This window comes from Myotis daubentonii, chromosome 11, assembly GCF_963259705.1.
Source record: "Myotis daubentonii chromosome 11, mMyoDau2.1, whole genome shotgun sequence".
Lineage (NCBI taxonomy): Eukaryota > Metazoa > Chordata > Mammalia > Chiroptera > Vespertilionidae > Myotis > Myotis daubentonii.
Genome location: NC_081850.1, coordinates 36,486,332 through 36,503,394, shown reverse-complemented (window position 1 = coordinate 36,503,394; position 17,063 = coordinate 36,486,332).

The window sequence follows — 17,063 nt, the reverse complement described above, 5'->3', positions numbered from 1 at the left end:
TGGGCATAACATATGTACAGAAAAGAGCCAAATCCCTGTAGAGCAAAATGAATTTTCACAGGATGAACACAGCATAAAACATTGGCATTCCTCAGAGCCACCTCTGGTTCGTCCTTCAATCATCAGCTCCCCCAACAAAGGCAACTCTAAATCTGATTTCTAACACTAGATTTGTTTTGCCTTTTCTGAACTTTATAAAAATGGGAGCATTACAGTCTCTTTTGTGACTGGCTTCTTTCTCTCAGGGTTACATCTGTGACAGTCCTCCCTACTTTTGCATGTGGTTGTAGTTTATTTTCATTTTCATATACCAGTTTTCTACCATATGAATATACCAAAGTTTTAGTCATTCTCCCGATAATGGACATTTGAGCTGTTTCCAGGCTTTGGCCACTATGAATGGTGCTCTATGACACTCTTACACATGTCTTTTGGTGAACACCTGTACGTTTATCCATTATGTATGTTTGTAGATGTGGAGTTGCTCGGGCAGAGTACACAGATGTTCAGTTTAAGGATATTTTGCCAAAAGGGTGTAGCAGTTTATACTCCCCCAGCAGTGCATGAAAGTTGCAGATGTTCCATATCCTTGCCAACAGTTGGTACTGTCAGTCTTTTTAATTTTAGCCACTGTGGGGGCTGTTCGGTGATTATCTCACTGTAATTTTATGTGCAAGTGACAACTAATGATGTTGAGCAGTTTTTTTTCATATGTTTATTAACCATTTTGATGGTCTCTTTTATGTTGTCTCTTTACATTTCCCCCCGTAAAATTGGATTATCTGCCTTTTCCTAATGGAGTTGTAGAAGTTTGTATGTTTTATGAATTCAACCCATTATTGGATGTGTTAATAACAGAAATTGTTCATTTTGACGAAGCCCAAGGTTGTGAAGGTGTTCTATGTTTCTCCTAGGAGCTTTATTGCTTTACATTTCATATTTAGATTGGCAATCCATCTGGAATTGATTTTTTGTGTATGGGATGAGGTAAGGGTCAAGATTCATTTTGTCCTCCAGGTAGATTTCCAGCTGGCCCAGCACCACTTACTGAAAAGGCCCTTTGCATTGCAATTCCATCCTAAATGAAGTGACTATGTGAAGGTTTGTTTCTGGACCAATATTACATTGTTATAATTATGACAGCTTTATACTCAGTCTTGATGTCTTGCTATGGAAGTCTTTTCATTTTGTTCTTTAAGATCATACTGCCTTTTCTTGGTCATCTGCATTTTTTGGTAAATTTTAGATTTAGCTTGTCCACTTCTTCAGGGGAAGAAAAAAACCTGTTGGGCTTTTCATTGGGAATAAGTTGAATCTACAGGTCAAGTTGGGGCAGAGGGACTGATATCTTTACAGTACTGAGTCTTCCAACTTAGGATGATTCCCTCCATTTGTTTAAGTCTTGTCTAATTACACTCGGTAATAATTTATAGTTTTCTGTGTAGAGGTCTTATATATCTTTTGATGGATTCATTCCCAGACATTTGATTTTTTTAATGCTATTATAAATGGTACAGTTATAAATATTTTATTTAAAAATATTTTCTTACTGATATATAGAAATACAATTGGCTTTTGTACCTTGGCCTTTTATCCAGATACTTCACTTACTAATTCTAATGGTTTACCTGTTTCTTGTTTTCTTTGTTGTTCTTACTTCCACAGTCATGCCCTCTGATTCAGGCAGGAAGATGGGCTAAGGGTGGATTACTTTATCCAATCTGGATTTGAGCTAATTAGAAGCTGGGTTTCTGTAATTGTGAAAGTTGGCTTGTTTCCATATTCTTTAATCCTAGAGGGAGGCTTTCAGGAGTCCTAATAAAACCCGGGGTGTTTCATATGGCCTCTCCTAAACCCCAGTTTTGTCTCCCCAGCTCCAAAAACTCTTCCTTAGCTTCTCAGCCACTTGGTCATATCTTGGAAAATGCCTGAGGGGAGAAGTGGAGCTCATGTCAGGCTCCCCTCTCCTGCCTCTCTCTCTCTCTCTCTCTCTCTCTCTCTCTCTCTCTCTCTCTTTAAATATTTTTATTGATTTTAGAGAGGAAAGGAGAGGGAGATAGAACCATCAATGATGAGAGAGAATCATTGGTCAGCTTCCCCCCCGGCACTGGGGATTAAGCCTGCAACCTGGACATGTGTCCTTTCCTGGAATTGAACCTGGGACCCTTCATTCCACAGGCTGATGCTCTGTCCATTGAGCCAAACCAGCTAGGGCCCTCTCCTGCCTCTCTTCATTCTGGGGTCTTGGCTTCAGAAAGCTTCACATCCTTTCTGTTATTATTTTAAATTTGTACCCATCTTATTTGTGCATGTGAAACGGTATCTCATTGTGACTTTGATTTTCATTTAATTAATGGCTAATGATATTTAGCATTTTTTCCTGTGCTTATTAGCCACTTGTGTATCTTCCTTGGAGAAATGTCTATTTGATCCTTTGTGTACTTTTAAATTGCATTGTCTTTTTATTACTGAGTTGTAAGAGTTCATTATATATTACTAGGGGCCTGGTGCACGAAATTCGTGCACTGGGTGTGCGGCGGGGGGGGGGGGGGAGGGAGTGTCCCTCAGCCCAGCCTGCCCCCTCTCACATACTGGGAGCCCTCAGGCATTGACCACCATCACCCTCCAATCGCAGAATTGGCCCCTTGCCCAGGCCTGACGCCTCTGGCCTAGGCGTCTGGCTTGGGCAGCGGGGACCTGCAGTGGCAGCGGCCCCACGATCGTGGGCTTCGCTTTAGGCCCAGGCAAGGGGCCCCTAGCTCCTGGGACTGCCAGCTTCGACCGTGCTCAGCTCCCATCGCTGGCTCCACCCCTACTTCCTGCTATCACTGGCCAGGGCAGCAAAGGCACCTGATTCTCCGATCATGGCTGGGGGGCAGGGCAAAGGCGGCCCCAGGGCCGCCTTTGCCCTGCCCCCCAGCTCTTAGCTCCCCCCTGGGTTTCCGATCACTGTCAGTGTCAGGGGGCTTCTTCCTGCTTTCCCTTTCGCCTCCCTGCATTGTGCCTACATATGCAAATTAACCGCCATCTTGTTGGCAGTTAACTGCCAATCTTAGTTGGCAGTTAATTTGCATATAGCCCTGATTAGCCAATGAAAAGGGTATCGTCGTACGCCAATTACCATTTTTCTCTTTTATTAGTGTAGATGGTACCACTCTCTTATCAGGTTACCATTTGCAAATATCTTCTCCCATTCTGTATGCTGTCTTTTCACTTTCTTGATGATACTCTTTGCAGCACAGAAGTTTTTAACGTTGATGAAGTCCAGTTTATTCATTTTTCCTTTTGTTGCTTGTGCGTTTGGTGTTGAATCTTAGAAGGCTTTGCCTAGGGCCAGGTCACCAAGGTGTACTCCTGTTCTCTCCTGAGACTCATCGTTTTCGTCTTTACATTTAGCTCTACATTTGGGTCTCTGATCCATTTTGAGTTAACTTCTATGTATGGTATAAGGAAGGGGCACACCTTCATTCTTTTGCATGTGAATGTCCAGTTGTGCCAACACTGTCCCACATCTTTTAAATAGTCCCTGCATCACGTTCCCCGCGGTGGCCCCAGGACCCTCCATCCTCCACTGCTTCGTGCTTGCCCGGGCTGCTGGTTCCTGGGACACTTCCCTCCCAATGCAGTTGGTTCTTACCCATTTCTTTCCCAGGACCTAGAGTAGATTCGTTCAAGAATTTTGGCCTTGCTATCTTCGTGACTTCGTACAGAGTAAGGAGTGCTAGCAGTGTGGTGTGGAGGATATGCCATTTCACGGAAGGCTAAGGGGCGGGGATTGGTCAGGCTACTACTCTGCAGAAGAGACTCATCCCACAAGCCCCCCGGTTTCTGTGGCGGAAGAAAACGCGTGGTCTGGCAGTCGAGGCAGCTCTGCCCCAACACCTGCTGCATTGCTCTTTCTTTGGTAGCCCCGGCCTCCAGGCCCCTTCTCTCATGTGGATTCCGAGGGGTGCTGACTCTTGCCACTATGGTCGTTAAAACAAAATGACTTTTTTCCCCCCAAAAGGAACAGCATGAATGCAACCAGGTGCCTGAAGATGTCCTGGGTGTCCAAGGCCCATCTACCAGGAGGCCTGCTCTTTCATACTCCAGATCTTTCTTGTTTTTTAAAATATGTTTTTATTGATATTTAGACACATCGATTGGCTGCCTCCTGCATGCCCCCAACTGGGGATCCAGCCTGCAAGCTGGGCATGTGCCCAGAATGGGAATAGAACCCAGGACCTCTTGGTCCATGGGACGACACTCAATCCACTGAGCCACACCAGCTGGGCCTCTTTAGACCTTTCCATGTAACTTCGAGCATGTCACATCTATGTCTCTTCTGGAATGTGGGGATTTGTAGTCTCTGTCCATGTAAAGACAAAAATAACATACCCTCCTGACATTTGGGATAGAACCCTTGATTCTGGACACTGATCATGAAGTGTGCAGCTATCTGGATGATAGGCTGACTATGAAGAACCTGGTGAATATGAAGAACTATGTTCCCACAGTTTCTTTCCTGGTCCATGTTCAGCAATCACTTATGGCTTCTCCTCTGGAAGATTCATAAAACCTCCTGGTGGGTAGGGAGGCCCTCACCCACCATCCTACTGCACCTCCTTGAGCTGGAACAGCACAAACAGAGCCCACCCGGGGGGAGAGACTGTTGAGCCACCAGAGGGAAGCCTTTCTGGGCCCAGGTCTTTGATGCTCTGAAGGTTCAGCTGCAGCAAGTATGTGAGCTGAGCAGTGGGGCCTGTATCTCATGTTGCTATGTCTCTGAAGAATGCAAAAGGAAAAGTAACAAGAGATTTAGAGAAATCATGTGTAACAAGTTGAGAAAATGTGGATGGACAGGCCTCACTGAATTATTCTGTATCTATCACCTCACCTTGTCTTGATCTGCCACTGAAGTTTCCTATTTACTCAGTTATTGATTTCATCCACAGGTATTTATTGCACACCTACTATGTGCCAGGCATGGTGCTTATGATAGCAAGGAATGAAAGAGTTCAGTTGCCACAGAGCTTTTTTAGTCCAGTGGGGAAATCTGAAAATAAATATAAATATAAAAGATAAACTATGAACTGATAACTAAATGAAGAAAAAAATTTAAAGGGCACAATAAGATATGAGAGCAAAGAGCCTGATTCGCCAGGGGAAGGATGTTCTCAGGGTGATGATTAATTTTAGGTGTCTATTTAACTGGGCTAGGGATGCCCAGGAAGCTGGTAGAACATCATTTCTGTGTGTGTCTGTGAAGGTGTTTCTGGGAGAGATTTGAATTGGTGGGTAGGGTAAAGCAGATGGCCGTCCTCAGTGTAGATGGGCATCACCCAGTTAATCGCCGAGGGCCTGCCCGATCAGAAAGGCCGTGGAAGGTGAGTTCTGCTCTCTCCCCAGACATCCATCCCCCCCCCCCCCCCCGACCTCTCACGGAGGTGCTCACGGTTCCTGGGCTTTGGAACTCCGGCTCACACCATCAGGGCCCACGCTCGGTCTTCATGCGAGGACTGAATTTCCCCACCGGCTTTCCAGCTGCAGACAGACGTCAGTCATGGAACTGCTCGGCCTCCATAACGGCGTGAGCCAATTTCTATAATAAATCTCTCTCTCTCTCTCTCTCTCTCTCTCTCTCTCTCTCTCTCTCTCTATATATATATATATATATATATATATATATATATATATATATATATATATATATATATATATGATGTTCTGGTTCTCAGAACTCTGAGTATGCAACAGACCTGAGGGGGGAGTAGTGGGAGGAAAAGGTTCTAGGAAGAGGAAGCAGCAGGTGCTAAGGCCTGGGGCCTGAATGAACTTGGTGTATTTGAGAAGCTGAAGAAGCCAGTGTGCCTGGGGTGAACATGCAGAGAGCGGTGAGATGAGACTGAAAGGCTTGGGGGGATGGGCTAAGTGTTTTGACTTTTTATCCTAGGTGCAGTGGGAAACCGTTGTGGGGTTTTCAGTAGGGGAATGATACGATCAGATTTTATATTCATGCCTTGAGTGTCTCAGTGAAGACAGCACACTTCTTAAGACAGAGCCAGTGCTATGCTGTGCATGTCACAGGGCCCGGGCAGGGCATGGTGTTTTGATGGTGATTCATGTAGGAATTCATTGATCTATAGGTTCAAGGTTTTGTTTGGTTGCAATAGATAAAAATAGAATATCTGTGTTCTCTGTAACACATTATGGGAAAACTAGGGTTATTTTATGTACTAAAAGGATAAATGCCTTTTTCTTCACACACACACACACACACACACACACACACACACACACACATAATTTTTTTCAAGTGAGACCATTTCTTACCATTGGAAATCCATAAATGATTTATTACTTTTCCTAACCCCTCTCTATTCCTAGCTGCAGACTATTTCTTTTTTCATTTCGCCTAAAAAATTGTCCAGCTAATAAATAGGTTCAAAGGCAGACAGAGGGAGCTTCCACAGGTTATGAGAAAATGCCAGGCTCTTGAAAGACCTCCATGGATACGAAACCATAAATCTCAGAGAGCCCCTTTTGAAATGTCACTCACCTTCCTTCCTCATAGGAAACCAGGGCCCGGAGAGAAATTAACGAACGTTACAGTTCATCTGGACCTTGTTACTCAAACCAGCAAGAGGATGGTAGAGGAGGATGGACCCAGCAGAAGAGAGTCCACTTGGAGTTTTATAGTTTCCCATTAAACACACACACACACACACACACACACACACACCCTCCTGAACTTTCTAGTAAGGCAAATGTACTTATCCAACGGCACCTGGAAAATATTATTCACTGATGACAACCCACGGAGTTATCTGTTTGCCGGGAGTGAGGTGGCAGCATAACAGTGCAGGAACAGGAGTCCCCATTAGTTCTCAGGAGATCTCCTGTCTACGGCCATACCACCCTGAACGCGCCCGATCTTGTCAGGAGATCTCTGAACAAGGGGACTTGGAAGATGAAGCCATCAGGGATGTTTTCACATCATAAAGCCTGAGGCCTCCACAGGCTGGGGAAGTTGGCTTTGTCTTCTTTTTTTTGTTTTTGTTTTGTTAATCCTCACCTGAGGATATTTTTCCATTGTTTTTTAGAGAGAATGGAAGGGAGGGGGAGAGACACATCAATTGGTTGCTTCCCACATGAGCCCTGACCAGGGCCGGGGATCAAGCCTGCAACTGAGGTACATGCCCTTGACCTCAGTCGAACCCAGGACCCTTCAGTCCGAGGGCCAAAGCTCTATCCACTGAGAAAAACGGGCTAGGGGGGAAGTTTGCTTCTTTGTATCACTTCTGGTTACTATTATTGGCCTTTGAAGGAAATAGGAATTCATTCATTTATTGCCTCGTTTTCTCTCTCCTTCCTCTCCTTTTCCCTCCCCCCTTTCCTTCCTGCTTTCCATGCACTGAGTACGTTCCATTATTAATGTTTAGTGGGTGCTGAGGTGGATGGACAGAGTTTAAGCTGGGTACCCACCTCCATGGAGTTTTCATTCCAGTGGGAAATTTAAAAATGCACAGTGTGTGCGCAAGACAATCTGAAAAGTACCCCAAGACTGTACCCTGAGCTGGGCCCCACCTCAGGTGGGTGGGCTGGAGCTGTTGAGTGAGTACATAGCTGCGTTCTTCATTTTCACCAGCCAGTTATGAGAGTTCGAGTTGCTCCACATCACCAACATGTCGTATTGTCAGGTTAATAAACACACCTTGGCTATCCTAATCGCAGTGTAGTGCTATTTCATTATGGTTTTAATTTGTATTTCACTGATGATGAATCCTTTCATGTGCTTATTAGGATTTGCGTATCTTCTTTGATGAAGTGCCTATTATAATCTTTTAACCATTTTTTTAAAAATTGGATTGGTGGACTTTTTATTATTGAAAGTGTTCTTTATATATTTCAGTTACTTTCCAGTTCTTTATATATTTTCTTTCAAGATAATTACTAAAAAATCTTTCAAGCTAATTATTAAAAAGTCTTCACCTGAGGATATGTTTTTATTGATTTTTGGAGAGAGAAGAAGGCAGGGAGGGTGAGAGAGGGAGAGAGGGAGAGGGAGAGAGAAACATCAGTGTGAGAGAGAAACATCGATTGGTTGCTTCCCTTACACACCCTGACTGGGTATTGAACCTGAAACTTAGGTATGTGCCTTGACTGGGAATTGAACTTGCAATCATTTTGGTGCACAGAACAACACTCCAACCAACTGAGCCACCTGGCCAGGGCTCTTCCAAGCTAATTTTTAAAACCTTTGCTCCTTCCAACTTATATTGGGTATTGATCAAGAGTTAATGCCCTGGCCCGTGTGGCTCAGTTGGTTGGGTATCATCTTGTGCACCAAAAGGTTGCCAGTTAATTCATGGTCAGGGCACACGCCCAGGTTTCGGGCTTGGTAGGGGGCAAGCAGGAAGCATCAGACATTATGCTCACAGAGGTGTTTTTTTTCTCTCCCTCCTTCCCTCCCTCTCTCTTTAAAAAAAGAGATCAATTAAAAAGAAAAGTTTAACTCACCCTCCAGTAGTCCCAACCCAGGGATCCCTTAAAGAAACACCAGGTAGAAGCTAACGTAATGTTATATGCCACTTTACCCCAGTGGAAAAAAACCAAGAAAAGGAACACTAAGTAATTGCTTGCCCCCCAGCCCTTTATTTCTTCCCTTCTCAGAGGAGCTGGCTGTTTACGTTTGGAGTTGAAAGGAACACCCTGTGAGCACAGAAACAGCCTTCCATCCGATGCTGGGGTGCTGTCGGAAAGAGGTCTGAGGCGGCATTCCCAACTCCGCAAGATGGAACAAACAGATGGTTTGTCCGTCACAGCAGGGGGTCCATCACATTTCTGAAAAGTTGTCTCTTTCTTCTGCAGCGCCCTGGCTTTTATTAGTGAGCCGCCTGACCAGATGGGCTGACCCACCTCTTTGATTCTCTTCCAGCACAGGGTGAAGTCAGCCCTCCAAGGAAGCCAGGTAGGTCCTGTCTATTCCGCAGGCTTGCAGGACGGACCCCGAGGGCCACTCCAGCCCCACAGAGTGGGACCTGGGAGGCATTGATCCAGCCAGAAAAATAAACCTCTGAACCACATGCAACTGAAGGAGAAAGAACGCCGAGGTTCACGCAGTCAGGAAACTTCCAATTCCCATCCTTCTCTAACAGATAGTAAAATCATAGAGGTCCTGTCTGCTGTTAACCAGGCACTTACTAGTTGCCAGGTACTGTGCCAACCAGTTCACACAGATCTTCTCACTGAATCTTCATACGGCCCTCAAGAGAAGGACACTGTTACTATCCCCATTTCAGAGAGGGGGAAACCGAGGCTCCGGGAGACGATATGATCAATGACTGCGGAGCTGGGACATTCACTCTTTTTTTTTTTTTTAAATATATTTTATTGATTTTTTACAGAGAGGAAGGGAGAGAGATAGAGAGTTAGAAACATCGATGAGAGAGAAACATCGATCAGCTGCCTCCTGCACATCTCCCACTGGGGATATGCCCGCAACCCTGGTACATGCCCTTGACCGGAATCGAACCTGGGACCCTTCAGTCTGCAGGCCGACGCTCTATCCACTGAGCCAAACCGGTTTCGGCGGGACATTCACTCTTGTCTGACAACCACGCCTGTGCCTTGAGCTACCTCAGAAACCTTTCCTCTCGCAGACAAGGAGTTGGTCTTTGTTGTTAGCTGGCGCTTCCCTTTTTCTGTCAGGCTGCCTTTTCGTTGCTGATCCCACAAGTTCACAGAGAAGAGGACGGGGCCCTTTGCTTTTCTGAGTCCTTTGGTTAGGACAGAATTCCTGAATTGCGTGTGTGTGTGTGTGTGTGGGGGAGGGGATGCCCCTACCTCATCTACATGATGACCTACTGACTGATCCCTGCAGACTGTACCGTCCACACAGCTCACAGAGCCAACCCCACACCCACGGCCTGGTTTCTTTCTGATAGACAGAAGGCTGACCGTGACCTTCTGCAGACACATTCTGAGACCTTTACGAGAGTGGGACCCTATGTCTTGGTTTCCTTCCTTTTCTAGAGTTCTAGAGTTTGAGAGGAGAGTTTGAGAGGAGAGCCACCAAGCTGAGCTGAGGTGCCCCCCTGGGCACTTAGTAGGCTCACTCACCATAAGGAAAGGGCTCACACCAGCTACGCAGTGGGTGTGACTCCACTTCGGGCCCCAGAAAAATCCCATGTGTCCGTGTCCACACGTCCTGATCCTCAAGATTGCTCACAGGGAGTTGGAGCCACAGACATCAAACTGGAAACGCCAAGGGTGTGCACTCCTTAATCCAAGACAGCCCTGATTTCTGTGCCAGATAACTTTGTCCACATCCCAGAACATTAACCCTTTTCGGTCCAACCTGGAGGCTGACTCGACAGACCAGGCGCTAGGAGCAGGTCCAACGTTGAGGCTGAGGTCGACACCGCAAACCCGGTTCAACATTCAATCCCGTCAATTAATTTGGACCAGACTGTTTGAATTCCAAAAATAAAATTGGACCGCAAAGGGTTAAAGAGGGAATTAGAGAAGTTTTTTTTTTTCAAAAGTAAAAGTGGGAAATGTCCAAGGGCATGTGGGAGCAGAGGCTCAGGGAGGCCTCACCTGTGTCCCTACAGACCTCGGCAGAGCTCGGCGGTGAGTTACGAGGAGGCAAGAGTGGGATAGACGGGAGAAGGAAGTTCATGTGTGTGCACGCGGTTCTCGCGAGTGTGCCAGGTGTGTGGGAGGCGGGGTGTGCTGTGCACACCCATGAGCAGTGGGTGGGAGGGTGTGTGTGTGTGTGTGTGTGTGTGTGTGTGTGGCCACTGTAGAAGGCAAGACAGTCCTATCTGAGCTCTGTGCCCTGGCCTGCCCCCTGGCATGACCGGAGGGGTTTTGAACGTGAGGAAGCCGACTTCAGCAGCACTGCTCAGTAGCCTGGATCTGGACTCTGTGAGGAGGCTCTTGATGAGCACAGCTTGAGGCTTTTGATCGATGCCCCCACTGAAAGCTGTTAAGGCCCTTCACCAACCCTCAGTGGGGGAGAGGAGTTTTGTGTTGGGTTAGGTTAGCTTTTTATGGTTCTACGCATTGGGGGAGAAAAAAGCACAATTATTTCCTCTAAAAGAATAGGTCAGTACCTAGATTAGTACCTGCTTAGTTTTTATTTTGAAGAAGAGGAGGAGGGAGAGGCAAGGAGTTTGATTCCGGGAAGGAACTGGGCACCCAGACCCAGAACAGGCAAAGCCGTGAGGTCAGCAGTATGTAGCCTGGGCCCTGAGACTAACCACCTCCATGTCCCTCATCATTCAAGCATTAACTTCTCCCTCGTTTCCAAACTGCTTTCAGGATGAACTCTGTTTATCAGCCATTTGCCCGTAGTGTAAATTTCGGTAGCTAATCTCTTTCCTTTTTGTTAATCCTCACCCAAGGATATTTTCCCATTGGTTGTTAGAGAAAGTGGAAGGGAGGGGGAGAGACAGACAAAAACATCGATGTGACACAGAGACATTCATGGGTTGCCTCCTGCACATGGATCCAGGCTGCAACCAAGGTACGTGCCCTTGACTGGAATAGAACCTGGAACCCTTCATTCCGAGGGCCGATGCTCTATCCACTGAGCCAAACTGGCTAGGGCATTAGTCTCTTTCTAAGGTGGAGAGTGGTGTTGTGGTTAAGGTACTAGAGCCAGCCTGCCTGAGTCCAAATGAATGCAAATGAATGCATTGACTTAGCTATCTCTACTTGCTACTCTGTTTAGAGTGCTTCCAACTTTCCCCATGTTACATGATGCCACCACAAGTATATCTGTGTATAGAGAGCTTCGTTCCCGTGGGTTAATTTATTCCTAGAAATGGAATCATTGGGTCAAAAGACATCCCACTGGTGTGTGGATTGAGAAGTTACTCGATATCCCTATGCTCAAGATTCCTCATGTGTAAAGTGGGGTTGAAAGTAATAGTTCTTTCCTCACAGGTTTGTTGTGAGAATGAAATGAATTACTATGTGTAAGACACTTAGAATAATTGTGGCACAAAGCAAATATTATACTTACTTTGTTACTATTATCTCTGCTGAGGGTGTACATTTTAAACCTTATCTCTAGTTGTGAAGGAAGGGTTATCCCTTATTGAAAAACATCTTGGGTTTTAGGGAGCATGGGACAGTGGTTTCTTTAGAGCAGGGCTGGGGTCCCAGGGCCATATAAGGCTGGATAAATCATTTGGTCTGGCCCTGCCAAAGGCATTAGGGGTGAGTTAATTAAATGTTTGATCAAATAGAGCAGGCTAATTTTTAAGTTGATGATTTTGTTTGGCCCTCAAATTATGTTTTAAATAGCCACATTGCTTTTGGCAGAAAAAAGGTTCCCCACCCCTGCCTTAGAGGGAGGCCCTTAGCTGATGTCTACTGTTAGTGTCTACTCTGAGTGCCGAGGCAGCTGTGTGTGCCGGGGAGGTGAGTGCCAGTCTCAGAGGCAGTGGCCAATGGTGCAGCTTGATGAACTCTCTTGGGCCAGGTGAACCGAGCAGTCCAGGTTCTGAAGGCATGTCAGCTCCCTGGACACTAACTTTCTCCCCTCCGCCCGCCCAGTGTTCCCCACTCCCTGGACAGCAGTGGGGCCTCCAGGGGACTGCAGGTGCAGTGACAGGCAGCAGTAAGGGCTAAGGAGCCCCAAGGGGGAACGAGCCCGTTTCATCACCTGCTTCCACCTGCTATCTCGGCTGCCCCAGGACCCAGGCTTCACGTAACACTGATAGGGCTCTTTAAGGCAATTGGTTGTTCAGGCCCAGGTCGGGGGGTGAGGCGGGGGGGCTCCAGGGGCTCCAGGACACTTAAGTTCAAGGCCTTAAAACAGCAGACGATGGGTGCTGGCTACTGGGAACCTGGCATAGCAGTCTCTGTGATTTTCCCACAGCTCACATCCTGGTGCCTTAAATAGTGGGTCTCAAGGACAATGGTCATCAAAGCATTTTATGTAAAACATTATTTCATTTTCTTTGTGTTGTTTTTCATCTTTATTGAGATATAATTGACATGAACTATTGTGTAAGTTGAAGGTATACAATGTGTTGATTTAATACACTTATGTATTATAAAATGATTACCTCCATAGGGTTAGCTAGCACCTCCATCATGTTTTATAATTACCATTTCTTTACTGTGGTGACCACATTGAAGATCTATTTTCTTAACAGGATTCAGGTATAAAATACGGTTTTATTAACTATGATCACTATGCTGTATGCTAGATCACCAGAACCTATTCACCTTATAACCGGAAGCTTGTTCCCTTTGGCCAACATCTTCCCCATTTCCCCACCACGCCCCCCTTCCCTGTTACCACTATTCCAGTCTCTGTTTCTATGAATTTGGCTTTTCTAGATTCCACATGTAAGAGATATCATACACTATTTGTCTTTCTCTGTCTGACTTACCCCACTTAGCATGATGCCCTCAAGGTTCATCCACGTTGTTGCAAATGGCAGGCTTTCCTTCTTTCTCATGGCTGAATAATGCTCCATTATATAGGTATCTTCTATATATATATATATATATATATATATATATATATATATATATATATATAAGCCTAATATGCAAATTGTCCCCTTGGGAGTTCAACCAGGAGATCAGGAGTTTGACCACTTGCAATGATGTGTGCTGACCACCAGGGGGTGGCGCAGAACAAAGGAAGGCAGCAGCCAGCAGCTGGGGAAGGGAGGCCCTGGCCGGCAGCCGTAAGGCCCTGATTGGCCCTGACCACTGGCCAGGCCTAGGGACCCTACCCATGCACGAATTTCATGCACCAGGGCCTCTAGTATATAAATATACATAGATAATCACATCTTCTTGATCCATTCATCTGTCGATGGGCACGTAGACCGTTTCCAAGTCTTGGCTATTGTGAACAGTACTGCTGTGTAATGTGGAGTGCAGATCTCTCTTCCAGATCCTGTTTTCATTTCCTTTGGATAAATACTCAGAATTGAGATTGCTGCGTCATATGTTCTATTTTTAAATTTTGTAGGAACCTCCATGCTGTTTTCCATAGTACCAATTTACATTCTCACTAATAGTGCACCAAGTTCCCCTTTTCCATATTTTTGCCAATACTTACGACCTTTTGTCTTTCTGATGATAGCCACTCTAACAGTATATTGGGTATTTTATTCCCTAATGATTCGGGAGTGGTATATATGTCAGTGGTCTACTGAAGGCTAACATTTCTTGATACAAAGGGAAATCATCTAAATGTATAGTCTGTCTCACTTATCTGTTATTTATTACACTTAGAATTTGACAGTGGAAAAGGAATGATTAGCACATGGAGGGTGATTAATAAATATGTTTTGAATAAATGAATGGATAGTTTATTTAACTGTTCGCTATTGTTGGGCTTTTAGGTTGATTCTATTTTGTAAAAATTATAAACAGTGTTATCTTGAATATATTTGTGCATATAGCTTTATCTTTGTATTATTTTCTCTTTTAGAAGTGGGATTTCTAGGTCAAAGGGTATGAACAATTTTATGGCCTGTGACATGTATTTCTAAACTTCTTTGCCCAAGGATTGTACCAATTTTGAATGCTCACAGCAGTGTTTGGGTGCCAGTTTCACACTAACCTTACTGGCTTTGAGTGTTAACATAAAATTCTTTTTGCTACTTCATTAGGTGAGTCACGGTATCTCAATATTTTAATTTTGCATTCTTTGATCTCTGGTGAGGCTATTTTCCTGTGTTCGATTACTAGTTGCATTTATTATTTTGTGAATTCTGTTCATTCCTGTTTTCTATGATCAATTAAATAACACTGAGAACATTATCTATAATAATAAAAGTGTAATATGCAAATCGACCGAACCATGGAACAGCAGAATGACTGTCCGGACGACCTTCTGGATGACCACACTGTGACACGCACTGGTGCCAGGCCAGCCAAGGTGGGTGCGATGTGATTGGTCGGGGGGCCCTGCCATCGCCCCATGATCGCCCCGCAGAGGGAGGCCCAGGCTACCCAGCTGGTGGCACTGCGGCGAGTTAGCGGGGCTTCCCTCTGCGGGGCAATGGATCTGGGGGCCCCCGCGATTGATCTCCCCACAGAGGGAGGTACAGGCCACCAGCCAGCGGTGCTGTGGCAGGTGTGTGGGGCGGCCGGCGATCGCCCTGCAGAGGGAGGCCTAGACCAGCCAAGTGATCGCATCCCATGCCTGTCACCCACAGAGGGAGGGGACTGGTGGTGGGGGGTGGGGTGTGGACAGTGCCACACAGATGGCAAGCAGTGGCAGCGGCGGGGGCGGGGCCAGCTGCTGGCAGCAGGGGGAAAGAAAGCCCCGATAGGCCCTGATCACTGGCCAGGCCTAGGGACCCTACCCTAGGGGTCCCAGACTGCGAGAGGGCACAGACTGGGCTGAGGGACACCCTCCCATGCATGAATTTTGTGCACCGGGCCTCTAGTTACTGATAAAACAATAATGTTATCTCATTAAGGTATTAGCCCTTTATCCTATTTGTTGAAAATGTTTTCCCTAGTCTGTTATTTTTTCCTTTTCTCTTTTCCCCCTCCTTTTCTTTGTTCCTTCATCCTTTTATTTCTGTTGTGTGAATGTTCATTTAGTCAAATCTGTTGATCTTTTCCTTTGACCTCTTTGTGTATAAGCCATAAGAATGTGAATACTGGTAGTAGAAAAAAGACAGGCACCTAATACATGAGGTGGGAAAATTTCTTTAGCTTTGTGTTGCTGGCTAGTTTACACCTCATTCCATCTTTAATTTGGGATTTTTTTGAGTCAGATGATTCACTCACAGTTTGAAGGGTACCATAGAGTTTCGACATCTTGGCATTGCACCTTCGTTCTATGCGATTAGGAACAAACAGGAAGAAAGCTCCCTTTTCTCTCCACCCACCTCCCTTTGTAGAGACTATGAAGATGGCAGGAGAGGAGAAAGGCGGCTGACCTGAGTGTTGGAGGAAAGAAGGGGATTATCATAGTGAAATGTGTTGGAAGGAACCAGCTACCTACCTTTGGAGTGAAAACTGTACTAAAGAGGAGGCGACTGGTGACGGGGGTGGGGTGCGGACAGTGGGGAGTCAGTGTTTCTTGACTTAGCAGAGATGGCTCTTAGGGCCAACTCAAAGGGTCTGTGTACAGAGGGAACGTTGATATTGGCTGCGGTGTACCACCGCATTACATGAAAGGGTAGAAAACTAGCCATTAAGTAAGATGGAAATGTTACGCCAGCCCTGTTCTGGATATATCTAAAAATCAGAACATGGAGGCTTTAAAAGGTTAGTTTGAAAGGGCCTGACTCCCAGGGTTTCCCATCTGGATTTTCAATATTTACTGTTTCCCATGGGGCCGAGTGCAGGGCAGGGATGGTGCCAGTGGTCACAGAATCAAACAGAGCATGTGTGCCACTCCCCGGCCGCCGGGAACGACTGTCCAGGCAATTCTCGTGAGAGTGAGGGGGATGTAAACATCCTGTTTCCCTTGGGTTATTTCAACATAAGCTCCCATTGCCCTGTGGTCTGACCATAGCATGTGGCTTATGTGACATATTTGAGCAAGAACCAACAACTTGATCTATGAGCTTAATTGACCTAAAAAAGCCATTAAGATTTAACCATTCGGAATTTCTGTGATGGTTTTACAGTGAACACAATGGCTTGGAGCAGTCAGTAACTGTAATGAGAGGTGACTAGAAGAAGTTACATAATTTTGAGCTGTTTAAGTGTTGTGCAAAACTCCAAACGGGAAAATTATGAATTCTTAGTGACACAGAAGATGAATTCTGTGCTGCACTCAAGATCCATTCTTGTCTGATACTAAGAGTGGCCCCTATCAGCCCCTGTCGTCACCAATAAATGTTAGTGCTGTGCGGGCATATAAGTGACTGACGACTGAAAAACAAGCAAACAGGCGAACTTGCAGGTGGAAGGATGGCTGGCCTTCGGGCAGTTCTCCTTCTGGTTAGTGACCTCAGGAAGTAATCTGTCTTTTATTCCTGTTTAATGTAAGTGCCTTTCATCCAACCCGACTCATTCCTTAGAGCTGGCCCACAGGGGACACTCAGATGGGGTCAACTTGACTGACTGGTGGAGGG